This window comes from Eptesicus fuscus, chromosome 14 (genome assembly GCF_027574615.1).
Source record: "Eptesicus fuscus isolate TK198812 chromosome 14, DD_ASM_mEF_20220401, whole genome shotgun sequence".
Taxonomy (NCBI): Eukaryota; Metazoa; Chordata; class Mammalia; order Chiroptera; family Vespertilionidae; genus Eptesicus; species Eptesicus fuscus.
Window position 1 is genome coordinate 763,589 of NC_072486.1, and position 16,642 is coordinate 780,230.

The following is a 16,642-nucleotide window of genomic DNA, read 5'->3' on the forward strand; positions in this document are numbered from 1 at the left end:
CATTCCTCGATTACTGTTGCACTCGCCCCGTGGGCAGGCGGGCGGGCGGGCGTCCCAGCAAGCACACTGCCTGGGGCCCCGCCGCGGGCTGGGGTGGGGGGTGTCAGCGGAAACTGCAATCCCAGCACCGGGAGCGAGGCCACCCCACCCCTCTCGAAGCTGCCTGACCGGGGAGGGGGGGGAGGGGAGAAGGGGGGCGGGCACCTGGCCTCCCCGTGACTCAGTGTCCTCACCTGGGACGTGGGCTGAGCCGGGGTTAAATGAGGAAGCCGTGTGCGGCCGAGAGCGGCATCAGGCCAGTCCTGAGCGCTAAGTAAATACCAGCCATGAATCGAAGGCTTGTTCTCAGGTGCGAGGCAGGGACGGGCCTGCACTCCGGCTCCCCGCGTCCCCGCTGGACGGTGAGCAGCCGGGAGGGCCGTCCCACCGCCAGCGCGAGGAGACAGATGGGGCGCAGCTTCCCACAGGCCGAGGCCAGCCGCACCCCCCCCACCCCACCCCCAGAACAGGACACGGGACAGCGTCGCTATCAGCGTCCCACGGGAGCAGGGACCGGAGAGCTAACTGCCGGCGGCTGAGGCTGAGGCTGATGTTAGAACCTGGATAACACCCTCCTGTCCAGCTCACCCAGGAGCCGAGGTTCTTTTTTTTTTTATATATATATATATATATTTTTGATTTTTTACAGAGAGGAAGAGAGAGGGATAGAGAGTTAGAAACATCGATGAGAGAGAAACATCGATCAGCTGCCTCTTGCACACCCCCTACTGGGGATGTGCCCGCAACCAAGGTACATGCCCTTGACCGGAATCGAACCCGGGTCCCTTGAGTCCGCAGGCCGATGCTCTATCCACTGAGCCAAACCGGTTTCGGCCAGGAGCCGAGGTTCTATCTGTGCCCATCTGTCACCAAACCCGGGACGCCGAGCCCTATGGGAGGAGGAGGCTGTGACGCTGGACACGCAAGAGAGAGGGACGGTCCCTAGAGCTTCCCACAGGTCACAGATGCGGGCACAGGTCAGGGCCACTCGGCAGAGCGAGGACAGGGGCGGGGCGGCCGCAGACCCAGAGCCAAGTGCACGTGCGCCCGCAGCTCGGCCGGGCGGGACTCACTGCGCCGGGCAGGACCCGGGCTCCTCTGTCAGGAGCAGCCGCCTCTGGCCGCCTCCTGTCCCGCCTGCGCCCAGCGCCCCTTCCCCGGCTGCCCTGACGCCTCGCAGCCGGCCAGCAGGTCGGAGCCGCCCGCAGGGAGGTCGCAGGCGGCCATGCGCCGGCTCACAGAGCAGCAGGCAGGGACGGTCCCGGGCGGGGCGGGTGCCAGGACAGAACACAGGACACAGGAAGGGTTGCAGGGAGCGAGGGCTACGCGGCTGGGTCCTCCCAATGGCCAGCCACCCTCCCCGAGAAGCAGAAGGGGGCGCACGGGGTGCCCCCAGGACAGAGACCTCCTGTGGCTCCCGGGAGGCAGGTGCCAGCCTCCACCCGGAGCTCGTGAGGTACCTGTGTCCCCGCCTGCCTCCCTCTGTCCTTCCTCCCGACAGGAAACCAGGAAACGGCACGGGGAGGAGGGGGCGGGGCGTCCACCCCGGCTCACCCCAACCCCCGCTCCCAGGCTCCTGGGGATGACAGGGGCTGCACAGGATGGCGGCTCGGTCACTGACCCTCGGAGGTGAAGCTGAGAGGACAGCAGCAGGAGGAGCCGCCCGACCAGCCCTGTCCCCGATCGCCCCTCGACGCCCCACCCCTCTCCCCGGCCCTTCTGAGGGGCGCGAGGTCATCGCCCTCAGCCCGAACAGGACGGTCGCTCCCCGAGCCGCGCTGTCTGCCTCTGTGCCATGGCTGCACCTCCACCGCCCGCCTGGCGCAGCGGCCCCCCCCCCGACCTGCGTCTCACAGGTGCGGCCGGCCGAGGGCAGAGCAGCGCGTCGCTTCACTGCAGAAAACTCGGGAGGATGAGACGCACACAGAGGAGACGGCCGGACTCGCCCGCCCACACCCGCCCACACCCCTCCTCCCCCTCAGCCACGAGGGGGGCCTCCAGACCGTCCGCACACTCCCTCCCAGGCTGCCCCGTGTGCCCGCCTGCGGGAGGGACGCCCCTGGCCTGGGCGTACTGGTCCCGCATGCTCATGGCTGCCTGGGGATGAGCACCGACGCCTCACGGGACCCTCCTGCCCCCCCTTACCCCCCCCCCCGTCTCCCAGGAGAAGGGCCTGCCGCTTCGGGGGCTGCGCACATCGAGCTCAGACGAGCGCAAGTCCCCCCCCCACGTCCTCTCCCAGGGAGAGCGTGAGCCCCTTTCCCAGAAGGCGCAGGCGGCAGCCGGGCAGCGATTCCTCCCACCGTGACGTTCCCATCTCTCTCTTCCGCTCCCAAACCAATAAAACACATATTAACGGTGACTTAGAGGCAGGCAGAGAGGAACTGGGGGTGTGTAACTGTGACCCAGTCCCAAAGGCGGGCAGGGAGGGCCGCCCCCGTCGCCTCTGCACCCGCCCGGACTGTGCTGGCGCCATGACAGACAGACAGACAGACAGACAGAATGTGTCCCAGAGAGTGAATTCCAAGACAGAAGGAACACCCCAGCCCACACGTGCTCCCACCCCGCCCCGAGGCCTCGGGTGCTCCCAGGGCCCAGCTCTCCCTCCTGCAGGAAGTGGGGTGGCTGTGCCCCCAGGAGGCAGCCAGGCGCCCCCCCCCAGCCCCCCCCCCCGGAGGTGAGGCGTCGGCCGTCCTTCCTGACAGGACACCTGCCCTCCGCGTGGTTCCTGCGTCAGGTCAGTTTCAGCTCCACTAGGCCATCGAGGACGACTCTGAACCACACGGGACAGCCGTCTCGGCACAGACCTGGCGGTGCCGTCTGCAGACCGGCCTCCGGGGGGAAGCGGGCTCACCGGACAAGGAACCCTGACGGCGTTTTCCCAGCGGGTTCTCTGCGTACAGACCCCACCGTGGCTGGGAAGCCCGTTTCCCACATTCGGGAAACTTGCAACGAGAGACACGGAGAGAGACAGAGATACAGAGAGACTCACAGAGAGAGACAGACAGAAAGGAAAAGAGAGATAGAGAGACAGAGACAGACAGAAGGAGACAGACAGAGAGAGAGACAGAGATACAGAGAGACTCACAGAGAGAGACAGACAGAAAGGAAAAGAGAGATAGAGAGACAGAGACAGACAGAAGGAGACAGACAGAGAGAGAGACAGAGAGACAGAGAGAGAGCAGCCAGCTGCAGCCGGACGCCCGCTGACCGAGCAGGGAGCCACCTGGCAGCCCGCCCACCCGACCGCTGCCGCCGGGCGCTCACTCCTTCTCGCCTCAGTTCTTACCAAGGAACAAGGTCTCAGCGCAACCGCCCGCCAGGCCCTCCCTGCTGGTCAGCCCATCGGCCCCGGAGCCACGCCTGCCACCAGCCTGCTCGCCGGGCCCCGGGCCCAGGGCCTCCCTTCCTCCTTCCGGGTCTGCCCAGCTGCTCACACCGGGCGGGCGCCGGGCTTGCCGGGGTCGAGGAAACACTGCGCAGGCCCCGAAGAGGCCGGGAAAGGAAGAGCCGTTGTGGCCGCGAGCACAGACCGGACGCTGGAGCCTGGGGTGCACGCCCCGGGCCCTGGACTAGATGGGGGGGCGGCGCGGACCCGAGGGTGGACGTGCTCAGATGACCTGTGAGCCCCTGGCGCTTTCCCAGCAGCTCCAGGGAGCCCAGGCGGGAATTCTAAGGGCTCACTTGGGGTGTCCAAACCAGGATGGGAACCCCCGCCCCCACCTGAGCTCCCAGACGGACCGGGGCGCCTCAGAGGCAGAAGGTGACTGGTCCGTTTCAGATGCAAACGTTACAGTTTACAGAGAAGGAAACACGGTTAGGAGACTGTGAGTTGACGGCTATTTCGGTTCAAGAACCAGCTACAAGTTCGGATCCTTCCTACGTGTCGGGCTCCTGTGCCGCGGGGTCCCTCCTCATCGCCGTCACCACAGGAGGAGCGTAACGGTCACAGCCGCACGCACAGCCACTCTGCCCACAGCAACGCTGAGCCGCCTGCCCCCGCTCTCGTGGCTCCCAGCGCCCAGAGCCGGACGCCTCGCCTCCCCAACTTGGCCCAAAGGGAGCTGAGGCCCAGGCCTGGCGAGGGGAGGCCAGGCACCCAAAGCCACGCAGCCGGCGAGCACAGAGCTGGGACGCGGGGCCCATCTTGTGCCCAGGAGCCAGGACCGGGCAGCCTCGGCCACGACCCTCCCACTCGGCCTGTCCTCCCTGCCCCCACCCTCAGGGAGAGGCCGTGGGAAAGTGGGCTGGGCCTGTCCTCTGTGACGGGCACGTCAGGGAAAGGACAGATCTTAGGCGGGAACAATGGGGCCGTCTGAAGACCCCTAATCAACACCTAATCAATCAACACCTAATGAATCCCTAACCAATTCTTAATCAATCCCTAACCACCACCTAATAAATCAATCCCTAACCAATACCTAATCAACCCCTAATGAACACCTAATGAATCCCTAATCAATCAATACCTAATCCATCCCTAACCAATCCCTAACCAACACATAATCAATCCCTAATCAACACCTAATCGATGCCTAATCAACACCTGATGAATCCCTAATCTATCCCTAATCAACACCTAATTAATCCACAACCAACCAACACATAATGAACCCCTAATCAATCAATCAATCCTTAATCCCTACTGAACACCAATACTTAATCAATCCCAATCAACATCTAATCAACCCCAGTGAATTCCTAATTAATCAACACCTAACCAACCCCTAGTCAGCACCTAACCAACCCTAACCAATCAACACCCAATCAACTACAGTCGTCCTGTTCGGACCAGTCCCTGGACCCAGGACAGCATCTTACGCTCCTGAGCGCACGCAGCACCCAGCGCTACAGACGGGCCGTTTTCCGGTGACAGCACCAACGAGAAGCACAAACACAACACGAACGCCCAGCTGCAGCCCAGAGACCTGCTCCCCACCAGCCCGAGGCTGCATCGGCCGCAGAGCGCCGCCTGCTCGGCGTGGCCGGTGCCCGGCGGCGCCCACGCCAGCACAAACCCACACTCACAGGGATCGGCTGGAACGTGACCGGCATGGATCTGCAGACCCTCGATCCCGGGTTCACCTGGGAAACGTCGCAGTTCTAACGTCCCCACGTACGTCTGTCCCAACAGCATCGCGGGAGAACGCCCCCACCCTCTCGGGGCCACACTGCTGAGCACGACTGCCTCCGCGCGGAGGAGCCGTCTGACCACAGGACGGGGAGCTCACTACCTCACACACATCCAGCCGCTCTTCGCTCCTGAGTGTGGAGTTCTCTGTGACACGAATCAACACCTGCCCTCGCGGCGGCACCTGGGCCCAGAGCAGCAGAACGTTGCAGTTCGCCGCCCCGGAGGGGAGGGTTCCCGGTGAGCAGGCGCGCCGGCTGGTGTGACACTCGCTCTGTGGCCGTTTATGGAGCAAACGCTGCCGTGTTAGAAAACGTGTCCGTCTGCGTCTCGTGCTGATGAACGGACCCAGCGGGTTTGGGGTCTTTCCGGAATCGCCGGCCTGGAGCCCGCGCAGCAGGAATGCGTGGGCCTCGGCCGGCCCGCTCGGCTTGGGCTGCTTCCCTACAGTCTGGTGATCCGCCTCGGGGCCCAGATACAGTCGCAGTGTCCCCGTCACAGCCTCCGGTTCACTCACGGGCCTTCTTCCCCCTCCTCTTGCCACGTCTCGAAACGACGGCTCCTCGCCCAGCAGGTTCCCCTCGGGGCCTGCGGAGCCCCAGGGTCAGGTCAGGTCAGGTCAGGTCCCGGCCTGCGTTTCCCGTCAGCCGTGGGGGGGCCTGGGCTTGGGTGACGACGGGCTGCAGGCACGTGCTCGGCCGAGGGCAGCCCCTGCCCGAGAGGCCCGTGACCCTGCCCGCTTCCTTCTGTGGCCACGGAGGGGACGGCAGGGCCCGGCCGAGGGGATCTGAAACCTGGCGTGGCCCCGCTCTGCCCCCTCAGCATTTGTCACGGAAAACCTGCGCGTCCGTTTAACCCGAGGACGTGTGGCTCAGGAAGGACGCTGAACGCCCGACTGCTTCCCTACCCGCCAGCTCTCAGACGAGCCGCCAGCACCGCCCACGGCGACTGAGGGAGGGGGCTGCTGTTTGTTTTTTTCTTTTTTCATCTTCTGTCTTAAATATATCTTTATTGATCTCAGAGAGGAAAGGAGAGGAAGAGAGAGAGAAACATCCATGATGAGAGAGTCAGCCATCGGCTGCCTCCTGCACGCCCCCTACTGGGGATTGAGCCCGCACCCTGGGCCTGTGCCCTTGACCAGGATCGGACCCGGGACCCTTCAGTCCGCAGACCGACGCTCTCTCCCCGGAGCCGCACCGGCCAGGGCGGGCTGTTTTTTAAGTGCTTGTGAAAGTCTATTGTTTAGACCAGAAAAGGACGCCCAAAGTCACAGAGCTGAGGGGTGCGGCAGGTTGGGGCCATGTCAACACCGAGGCTCGACCCCACCCAGGGCCTGGGTGCCCCGAGGGGCTGGGGGAGACGCCCGCTGGCAGCAATGCACGGGGCCGGACCCCCACCTTTGTGCCCAGCGGAGTCTCCGAACGGGACTCGTTCTCATGCGGACGGGCTTCGTGTTTGCACAGAGCGGCTTGCGCACCCTCCGGGGAGAGTCCGTGCTGTGATGACCCCGTGGTAAATGCGAGGGGGATCAGGGAGACTGAGGACAGCCGCTGTCCCCGCTGCTGGGCGTCCTGTTTCCAGAAGGGCCGTTGCTCACGGGCAGAGACTTCATGTCCCCTCGGGGGACATGCCGCTGTGTCATTTTTGATCAGTGCCTCTCTGGCAGGTAACAGGCCCTCAAACTTGAATGCTGCGCGGATCTGAGGCCTGTCCTGACCCTGAATGCAATGCTGCCTCTGACTCAAGGACGGAACAAGCAGGCGATTCAGCCGCGAGCACCTGCGGCCGGAGGTTAACCATTAGCCAGGCTCTGCGCTGCCCGGGCACCAGCGGACACCGACAGCGTGGCCTGCCCAGTCCCCCTCCCACCCTCACAGGCCGTGAAGAGGCGGCGGCGTGGGAGGCTGGGCCGGCAAGGTGGCGGCTCCTCTGCATCTGCGGGGTGTCCCTCTCAGTGGGTCAGGCACGAGGAAGCGGCCAGGAGTTCCCGTGAAGGGAAACCAAATGTGCCCCGTCTTTCAACCGCCGCCTTTCCCACAAGTCCCGGCGCCTCTTACCAGCCAACGCTGACGAAAGCCCACGCTGGGCGCTGTTCCGGGCGTGGGAGGCGGTGGATAAAAGCAGCCTGCGCCGAGAGTGGCCTGCGGCTGGAGGGCGGCGGGCGCCGGCTTCCTGGGAACCCGGGCCCCGCTGGGGCCGAGGTCAGGCCCGTCCTGCAGCCGGGAACCAGGAGCCATCTCGGGGAAAGGCCTGGCTCCGCGGGGTCCCGCCGTCCTGCTCCCTCCCGGCGGGAACGGGAGGGTCCCTGACATCTCGCCAGCACCGTGGGCTCAGAGGCGGGCTCCCTGTGGGGGCGGCACCACGACTCCGGCCTCACGCCTGCCCACCTCCTACGTGTGACCCTCACCGCGGCCCTGCCTCCTGAATCTCAGGCTCACCATCCTCACCGCCTCTCCGTGTCCTCCATGCCTCCTGGGCATGTAGGCACACACACGCACATGCTTATGCATGTATCTACGCACAGCACTGTGCATACGTGTACGCACACCACACCCCCCCCACGGTTCGTGCATGTACATGCCATGGGTACCTGCACGCGCACATGGATGTGTACACATGCACACCGTGTGCGTGCAGGTACATGTGCACACAGGGAGCACACAAAGGCGCAGCTGCCGGAGCTCGGGGCCCTCGCCCTGGGGGTAACCTGAGCCCCGGTGTCACCTTTCACAGAAGCCGCCGTCCTCCCTTTAATGAGACAACAGGAGGCGGCCGCAGCTCAGGAAACACCGCCTCGGGTTTCAGAGGGATTCCCCTCCGCGCGGAACCACAGGCCCCGGAAGACGCCCGCGCCGCCAGGTGAGGCCTGCACCTGCGCCCAGGCTGGGTGGCGCGGCCCCGCCCACCCCACATGTTGGGGCCATGGCCTCCTCCAAGGACCAGGCCACCTGGAAACACAGGACTTAGCCAAGAGGGTTCCCCCGCAGACGGCTCCCCCCAAACGGCTCCCCCCACTGTTCTCTCCCCAGCGGCTCTTCCCCCCTAGACTCCCCCCAGACGGCTCTCCCCCCCCCCGAGAAAACCCCTCCCCCACGGCTCTCCCCCGAGACGGCTTTTCCCCCCAATGACTCTCCCCCAGACAGCTCCCCACCCCATGGCTCTCCCCCCAGACGGCCTCCCCCCCCCCCACGGCTCTCCCCCCAGACAGCTCCCCCCCCCCACGGCTCTCCCCCGAGACGGCTCCCCCACAAGGCTCTCCCCCGAGATGGCTCCTCCCACCACGGCTCTCCCCCCAGACGGCTCCTCCCCACGGCTCTCCCCGCAGACGGCAGGAAGAGAAGAAAAGGCCGCGGAGGCTGCGGGGCTGGAGGCCTTCACTGCCCTCCGACGTGACCAGCGCAGACTTGCCGTCCATGTTCTCTGTGCACCGAGCTGAGGGCGCACCTGCGGCCTTGTTCCGTCCTCACACGCTGGGAGGCCCGAGGACAAAGGTCCAGGTCACAGCCTGGACGAGAGCGGACCCCACAGCAGCCACTCGTGTCCTGCTGTCACGCAGAGGTTCAGCAGGCCGAGTCTCTAATCCAATGAACAGTGGAGGCCCTCCTGGAGGAAGACGCCTGCCACTCACACACAGCGTTTCCTCTTCCATTTCCAAGAACCAGGACCAGGTTTGCCCGTGGAGCTGGGCACACGGTTCCCACGGCGCCGTGTGGAGGAGGAGGGGGCTCTGCGGGGTCACCAGGCTCCCACGGCTCACAGCCACCCTGGCCTCCTTCCTCCCAGAGCTACTTCCCCGCAGGGACCTGAGGCGGAGTCGCCTGCTCCCAGCCAGAGCTGTGTGTGGGGACGGGGACGCAGTCCCTCAGCCACCGCGGTCCTCCCCCAGGAAAGACGCGCCAACGCTGTGAGGCCACGGCTACCCCCAGGCCCAGGAGACACGGTTACAGGCTTTGATCGCTCTGGGGCTCGGCTTCCTCGTCTAAGAACTGGAGGGACGGGGGCGCGTGGAGGGACGGGGGCGTGTGGAGGGACGGGGGCGCGTGGAGGGACGGGAGTGTGTGGAGGGACGGGGCATGTGGAGGGACGGGAGCGCGTGGAGGGGACGGGAGCGCGTGGAGGGGACGGGAGCGTGTGGAGGGGACGGGAGCGTGTGGAGGGGACGGGAGCGCGTGGAGGGGACGGGGGCGCGTGGAGTGGACGGGGGCGCGTGGAGGGGAAGGAGGTAGAGGGACAGACAGGAGCGTGTGGAAGGGACGGGAGGGTGTGGAGGGACGGGAGTGTGTGGAGGGGACGGGAGCGCGTGGAGGGGACGGGAGCGCGTGGAGGGACGGGAGTGTGTGGAGGGGACGGGAGCGCGTGGAGGGGACGGGGGGCGCGTGGAGGGGACGGGGGCGCGTGGAGGGACGGGGGCGTGTGGAGGGACGGGGGCGCGTGGAGGGACGGGGCGCGTGGAGGGGACGGGGGCGCGTGGAGGGGACGGGAGTGTGCGGAGGGGACGGGGGCGTGTGGAGGGGACGGGGGCGCGTGGAGGGGATGGAGCGCGTGGAGGGGAAGGAGGGGAAGGAGGTGGAGGGACGGGAGTGTGTGGAGGGGATGGGAACATGTGGAGGGACGGGAGCGCGTGGAGGGGAAGGAGGGGAAGGAGGTGGAGGGAATGGAAGTGTGTGGAGGAGACGGGAGCGTGCAGTGCTCTGAGGGCAGCTGGCGCCGGGCTCGTCACGTGCAGGACGGCCGGCCGGCAGGCTGTTCCCGGGCAGGAAGGGCGGTGAGGGGCCGGCAGAACCCAGTGCCCAGGCGCAGCCCCGCTCTCCCGCCCCGCCCTGTCCGAGCTCGCTGCAGGGCACAGCGCGGACCATCGGAGGGCTGACGACCGTCTGTGGCTGCGGGGGTGGCAGTCGACCGCGGTCCCCGCCGCAGAGGCTATTTATAACCTCGGTACCACGTTCCTCCAGGAGCAGGGCGGGCGGTCCTTCCTTCTGGGACCGCTTATTACTGCCAGGATCTGACTCATGCCCTCGCCTGGGGCAGGGGCACTCTGCTGGCACCCCGACCTCCCACACATGCACATGCATGCACACACAAGTGTGTATACACACACATACACATGTGTGTGCGCACATACACACATGCAGCAGCCCCTCCCCTCTCCAGAACCACCTTCTCTGCTGGTTTCACCTACCAACACATGCACGTGCGCACACGTGCACACACACACGTGTGCGCACACTCATGCACAGCTATGTATACACGTGCACACACGCAGCAGCCCCTCCACTCTCCAGAACCGCTGGCTTCCGCTCCCTCCTCCCACTGGGAGGCCCGGCAGGCAGGACCCCGGCTCCCCCCGAGCCCTCAGACCCACAGGGACGTTAAGGCGAGAGAGTAAGCGGACCAATGACCGCGACGCAGAGAACAAAACACACTGAAAAGCAAGTGGCTTTGGGAACGCGGAGCCGGCAGCGGACACACACCAGTTCACGGAGCCCTGAGGTCAATTCCACCCGGACAGCACCCCCTCGGCCACACGTGTCCTGTGGCCACAAAAGGAGCCGGGCCTGCCCTGGAGGAAGCTGGCCTGGACCAGTCTAGTTCAGCCACAGGAGGAAACGAGCTGTCGAGTGTGAAGAGAAATGCGGAACCTCAGAGGCCGTGACTCAGCGCAGAGGCCATGTGACAGGGCTGCGTGCTGTGTGGCTCCCGCTCCGGGCGTCCTGAGGAAGGCAGAGCCAAAGGCCCGGGACAGGGACGGGGTCGGAGGGGAGGGGGACGGGGAGCACGGTTCAGGGCGGGGAGCGTCCTGTGACATCCTCGTGGTGGACACGTCACCGCACATTGTCCAAACGCACAGAAGGCACAGCCCCTGGGCCGGCCCTGCAGCCAGGGCTCTGGATGACAATGTCGATGGCGCCCACACCAGGGCCCGGCCGGGCTCAGTGGGCCAGAGCGGCCTCCCGGGCCTCCAGGTGGGGCTGGGCTGGCTCCCCGTCCAGCGCACAAGAGTCAACCACGAAAGCACGAGTGAGTGGAACAGCAGATGGCGTTCCTGTCCCCCTCCCTCTGAAACCAATCAATGAAAAGATTGTGCGGAAAGAAAAGAGAACGCACACCAGGACCGGCCTCCCACTCCCACGTTCATGAGGCTGACTGTGGGGGTGGACACGGGGCCCCCCGATCTGCCCAGTTCTCCTGTAAACCTAAGTGCCCTGAACGTAAAGCCGCTCAGTTATGTTTTCAGTTCGTTGTCGGGAAAGGTTTGTGGAGAGGACAGGTGGGAGGCGCTATGAAATATCAGACGTGAGTATACAAACCACGGCCACTAGGGGTGCAGTGTCCTGGGCCCCCCTCATCCCCCTGCGGCCAGATGGGGTGTAATGACACCGCCCACCCAGCCGGTCCGAGTGGCCCCTGAGAGCGCTCTGTGGGGCCCCGAATCGCTCGGTACCCGGCACACACCCATCCCGCACACGCAGAGCAGAGCCCTCACGCCGACTGGCCCACCCCTCACCTGCCCACGCATCTCCTCCTGGCGAGGCACCGGCCCCTCGCAGTGATAAACAGCGACACGCACTCGTGGAGGGACGCCCACTACCACAAACTCAGGGGTCTGGGAGGGCCTGGGAGGGCCGGGTCCCCGGCTCAGTCACCACCGCCCGCGAGAGACGATTGCCACCGCCCGCCGGCCTGCACAGGCGCGGAGACGCAGACACTACGCCGGGAGAGACCTCCCTGGCACCACCTTCCCGTGAGCATGCACACGAGCCCCCGGGAGAAGGGCCGTGGGGCGGGGGGGGGGGGGGGGGCAGCGCCAGCCAAGGGAGAGCCAGAGTGACATCAGCAGCTGCACACGCCGCACTGCCAGGCCGCCAGCAAGCGCACACTCGGCCGGCGTTCCCTCCACGCAGCTCCCCCGGTCCCAGGATGGGGCCCACGTGAGAACAGCCAGGTTCCTGTGTCCCGACTCCGTCCCTCGAAGGAGGAAGGCAGCCAACCAGTGTGACAGCCACGCAGGGGGCGGGACACACACACACACACACACGCACACACACGCACGTTGTCACCGGGCCATGGGCTGCAGGTCCTGGTACTCAGCGTCCCTCCGCTGACCACAGGGGCTGAGCACCCAGCTTCCGTGGATGCCAAGCTGGCACCCACACAGGCCCAGGACCCCCGGCCAGCCGTGATCCTACCCATGCCTGCGGCCCCCCCCTCGGGGGCCACCTCATAGCCTGGAGACACCATGTAACTCCCCGAGGCGGTGTCAGGGTTCAGGCGGGCTCAGGCACGGCCGAGTGCTCACCCGCGTCCTCCCCTCTCCGAAGGCCCTCGGCCTCCTGCTCGCCGAGTGGACACGAGAAAGATGTGCCCTGGGCCATGTCTAGGCTGCTCGGCCTTCCTCCCGGCAGAGAGGACTGACGGGCACTTCGTCAGCTCGCGGGTTCTGCAGGCACCCATCCCCCTCCTGACGGAGCTGAAGACGCCACGCAGCCACCGCCACGTGCTCTGTCTGCCACCATCCAGCACACGCGGCTGCCCCTCCCCGCACGCCGACACGGGCAAGGCCCCGCCCCCCCTGGGCACACTCACAGATTCCCAGGTCACCGCCGCGCCGGCACTGTCTGCGGTCACCCCAACCCCGCACCTCGTCCCGCGCCTGGGGCACCTGCGCCTGGGGCACCGCGTCCCACGGCCGCTCCAGGCAGATCCAGGAAGGAGAGGGGACTCGCTGGGTCCAAACTCCACGCACCTCCCCACAGGAGCGGCTCCCCGGGCAGCAGGAGCCCCCGGGAGGGGGAGGAGAGGTGGCGATGGGGCAGGCAGGGACCAGGGCGGCCTGAGGCCCCAGAGGCCTGGCCCAAGTCACTTTATGGCTTTCCCGTGGCTCCACGTGGGGCCCCGTCACCGTTACCAAGGGCAACCGTAAACAAACAGGCTGCACCCAGCCGCACCTGCCGACGTGGCACCTGCAGCCGCTGGTATCAGCAGCCTGTCCCACAGCGGCAGGCGACCAGGTGGCCAGGCGGACAGATGGCCAGGTGGACAGGCGGACAGATGGCCAGGTGGACAGGCGGACAGGTGGACAGGCGGACAGGTGGACAGGCGGCAGGCGACCAGGTGGCCAGGCGGACAGATGGCCAGGTGGACAGGCGGACAGATGGCCAGGTGGACAGGCGGCCAGGTGGACAGGACAGAGGGGCCTCGAGCTGGAGCCACTGTGCCCGGGAAAGGGAGTGTCTGTGTGTCTGGCTGTGTCCACGTGACCGAGTGTGTGAGTTTGCAGGGGCTGGGTTATGAGTGCGTGTGGGTGTGCGGCTGACCGTGGACGACTGCAGCCTCAGCGTGAACCGGGTTACGGGGCCGGCTGGACCCTGCCCCACAGACCCAGCTTCCGTGGCTGCCGTTTCACAGTCAACCCTCCTGGGGCGCCGGTTCCTCTAAAAGCCCGTGTGCAGCTCCCGCCACGCCCGCCACCGTGTGGGTCATGTGGGCGAGCACCCCGGAACCCCACGGCCCCACGGACACGTGCACTGAGACCGAGGCCGAGCCCTCACCCTGTGCACCGTCCACACGCGGCTGCGACAGCCAGGCGGCTCCACTCCGACCTCCTCAGCGCGGCCGCCCTGTCGGGCCCCCGGCGGCTTGAGCAGCGGACGGTCACGCCCCAGCCCGCAGGCTGCGCCGGGTCAGGGTCCCAGGGCGGCTCTCCGAGGCCTCCCTGGGTGTGTGGACGCTGCCCGCTGCGTCCTCCCCGGCTTCCCTCTGGGGTCCTGCATCCTCCTCTGCCCTCAGGACGCTCGTCACGTTAGACCCGCCCATGCCCTCGTGCTGCCTCTTCCAAGGCCCATCTCTGGTCAGAGTCCTGGGGTCGGAACGCCCTCCCGGGTCTGCCAGGGCCCGTGGGGACCAAGCCCACGCAGGCCAGCGGGCGGGCCCTGAATGCCCGCGCAGAGGAAACCGCGCCCGAGAGCAGAGCGCGGCCCAGGCGGAGCGCCCTCGCACACGGACCCGAGGTGGGACGCGGCGCTCAGCCCACTGGGCTCCCCACGCAGCGGAGGGAGCGGTGGGTGTGGGACGTGCAGCGCAGCCTTCGAAGCAGGCTCCCCGAAATGACACCACCTGCCCGCGACCACAGAGCATGTCAGGAGGAGAGACCGGGCCACCCACCGGCCTGGGAGACGCTCCCGGCCACACCCAGTCCCCAGGAGGCGCGGTCAGGCTCGGACCTCGGGTGCTGGCCCTCTGACCGGCGGCGCCAGGAGGCAGAGGGTGTCTGGGTGTTGGCGGGCGCGGGTCCAGGCCATCGCCTGAGGACGGGGCTGCAGAGGCCCAGCCACAGCACGGCCTCCGCCTGCACAGGGGCTTGGGGACGGTGGGGGGAATGGCAGTGCCAGAGCGCCCCACACCGCGGGGAGTGGCCTGCCCCCGCCTGGCAGAGGACGGAGGGAGGGCGCCTGAGGACCGCCTGTGACACCCCCCCTGGTGGCGTCAGGAAGAACCGCTGCGGACACCCCAGGGGACGGGTGCCTCACCCCTGCTCAGCAGAGGGAGGAGCTGAGACCCAGGGTCCCGGCGCTGCTCGGGCCGGACCCATCGGACGTGGAGGCGGGGCCTGTGCTCTCCCCGAAGCCCCTCGTCTCCCGAGAGCTCCACGTGCCTGCGCTCCGGCCTGCACAGGCGGTGCCAGGACCCAGCTGTCGGGAGCCTCGGCGCGGCTCCCGGGGGACCAGCTGCACCCGCTGGCTCCAGGGGCGGCTGGGAGTCTGTGGCCCTCTGTTCCCCGGGACACGTCGGGGCTTGGGAATGAGAGGGGCTTTGTCGCTGCGGGTGCTCTCTCCTGCATCGAAGCTGCATTCCCAGAGAAATGAATACGGCACGTCCCCCCCCCCCCCACCGCCTCCGATCTAATAAGAGCGAAAGCTTATCTGCCTCTCAGCCAACTGCCAATTTCTGCGGCTACAAATGGCACAATCAGTGATAGCTAAGACTTCTGGAATATTCTTTGAACCAAAGAATTCAATCCCCTAAGTAGTTGGCTGGGCCACCTTTAAGAATCGGAGCCAACAGCGGTGGGCTCAGGTCTGCAGCGCAGGTCAAGGTGCCGGGCAGCAATACCATCACAGGCATGTACACCCACACCCACACATGCACTCACACGTGTGCACTCACACACATCCACATTCACACATGCATGTTACACATGTGCATGGGCATGCACACCCACCTATCTGAACACTCCCATGCGTGCACACTCACATATATGCACACACGTGCAGTGGCATGCACACTCATGCATGCACACCCACACACATGCAGGAATGACACAGGACAGACAGCATCCCTGGGTGGCTCCCCTCGGCCCCCACCACCATGGTGATGAGTCACACTCCGTGCTGGACAGGCTCCCTCTGAAGGGGACCCTCAGGGGTCGGGGCTCATGTAAATCCTCACAGGGACTGAGGGACCCTCTCTGAAATCCGAGCCATTTCCCACGGTGGCATTTACCCCACGCCCACCGCTCACGGGACCTTTGCTCCCACAGCTCAGGTTACAGGTGCAGCGCACACGTCAGAGGAGCGTCGTGAGGGCACAGGCCATGACACCAGGCCGTCGGACCCCAGTCCTGCCCACGAGTATGTGAGCGGGAGAGGCCCGCCTTCCCAGGGCGAGACCCGAAGTGAGGCCGCAAGTGACCGCAGAAACGCCCAAAGCCCCGCCCAGACGCCCGTGCACCACACAGCTCCCCACGCAAGTCGTGGGCCACCTCGGGAGGGGCCGGACGGTGTGGCGAGGACGGAAGGCGGTGGCCGGGCCGGTGCCCTTGCACCAGAGGTTTGCGCTCTTCTCTGCCTTCAGGTCCCAAGTCCGCCCCAGTGAAGCGTTTAGAGAGAGAGTCACTCACTCTCTTCCCTGAAAGAAGAATAAGGGCTGGGCCTGCAGTGCTTCACCTTCGTGCCTGTGAGTGTGCGCCTGACACGTGTGTGTGCATTGTTTGTGCTTGCCTGAGCATGAGTGTGAACTGTGTGTCTGCGTGTATTCATCTGTGTGTGTGCAAGTGCCTGCATGTGTATACGTTGCGTGTGTCGGTACACCTGGGTGCGCGTGTCTGCAACTGTGTGCATGTGCGAGTGTGCATGTGGTTGTGAATTGTATGTGCCTACATCAGTGATGGGCAACCTTTTGAGCTTGGTGTGTCAAACTTCGCCAAAAAACTGAGCATAACTCGGGTAGTGTGTCACTTTAAGGAAAAAACATTTCGCAAATGTTTCATCCTCAGGAGCAGCAAATGTTTCATCCTCGGCATGCGGACACCTCAGCGGCCGCGTGTCATCAGAAATGGCTACGCGTTTCAGTGCTGACACGCGTGTCATAGGTTCGCCATCACTGGCCTACATGTACCCGTGTGTGTGTGTGTGTGTGTGTGTGTGTGTGTGTGTGTGGGAGGGTGCAGGAAACCAGGTCCCAGGTCCTCCATGC

At 65.8% G+C, this 16,642-nt stretch overlaps 1 protein-coding gene across 1 annotated transcript in view; it reads right to left on the reverse strand.

Moving 5' to 3' along the window:
* TNS3 (tensin 3) overlaps positions 1 to 16,642 on the reverse strand; it is a 109,185-nt gene that overhangs the window by 63,040 nt on the left and 29,503 nt on the right. The gene's annotated exons all lie outside the window — the stretch shown is intronic.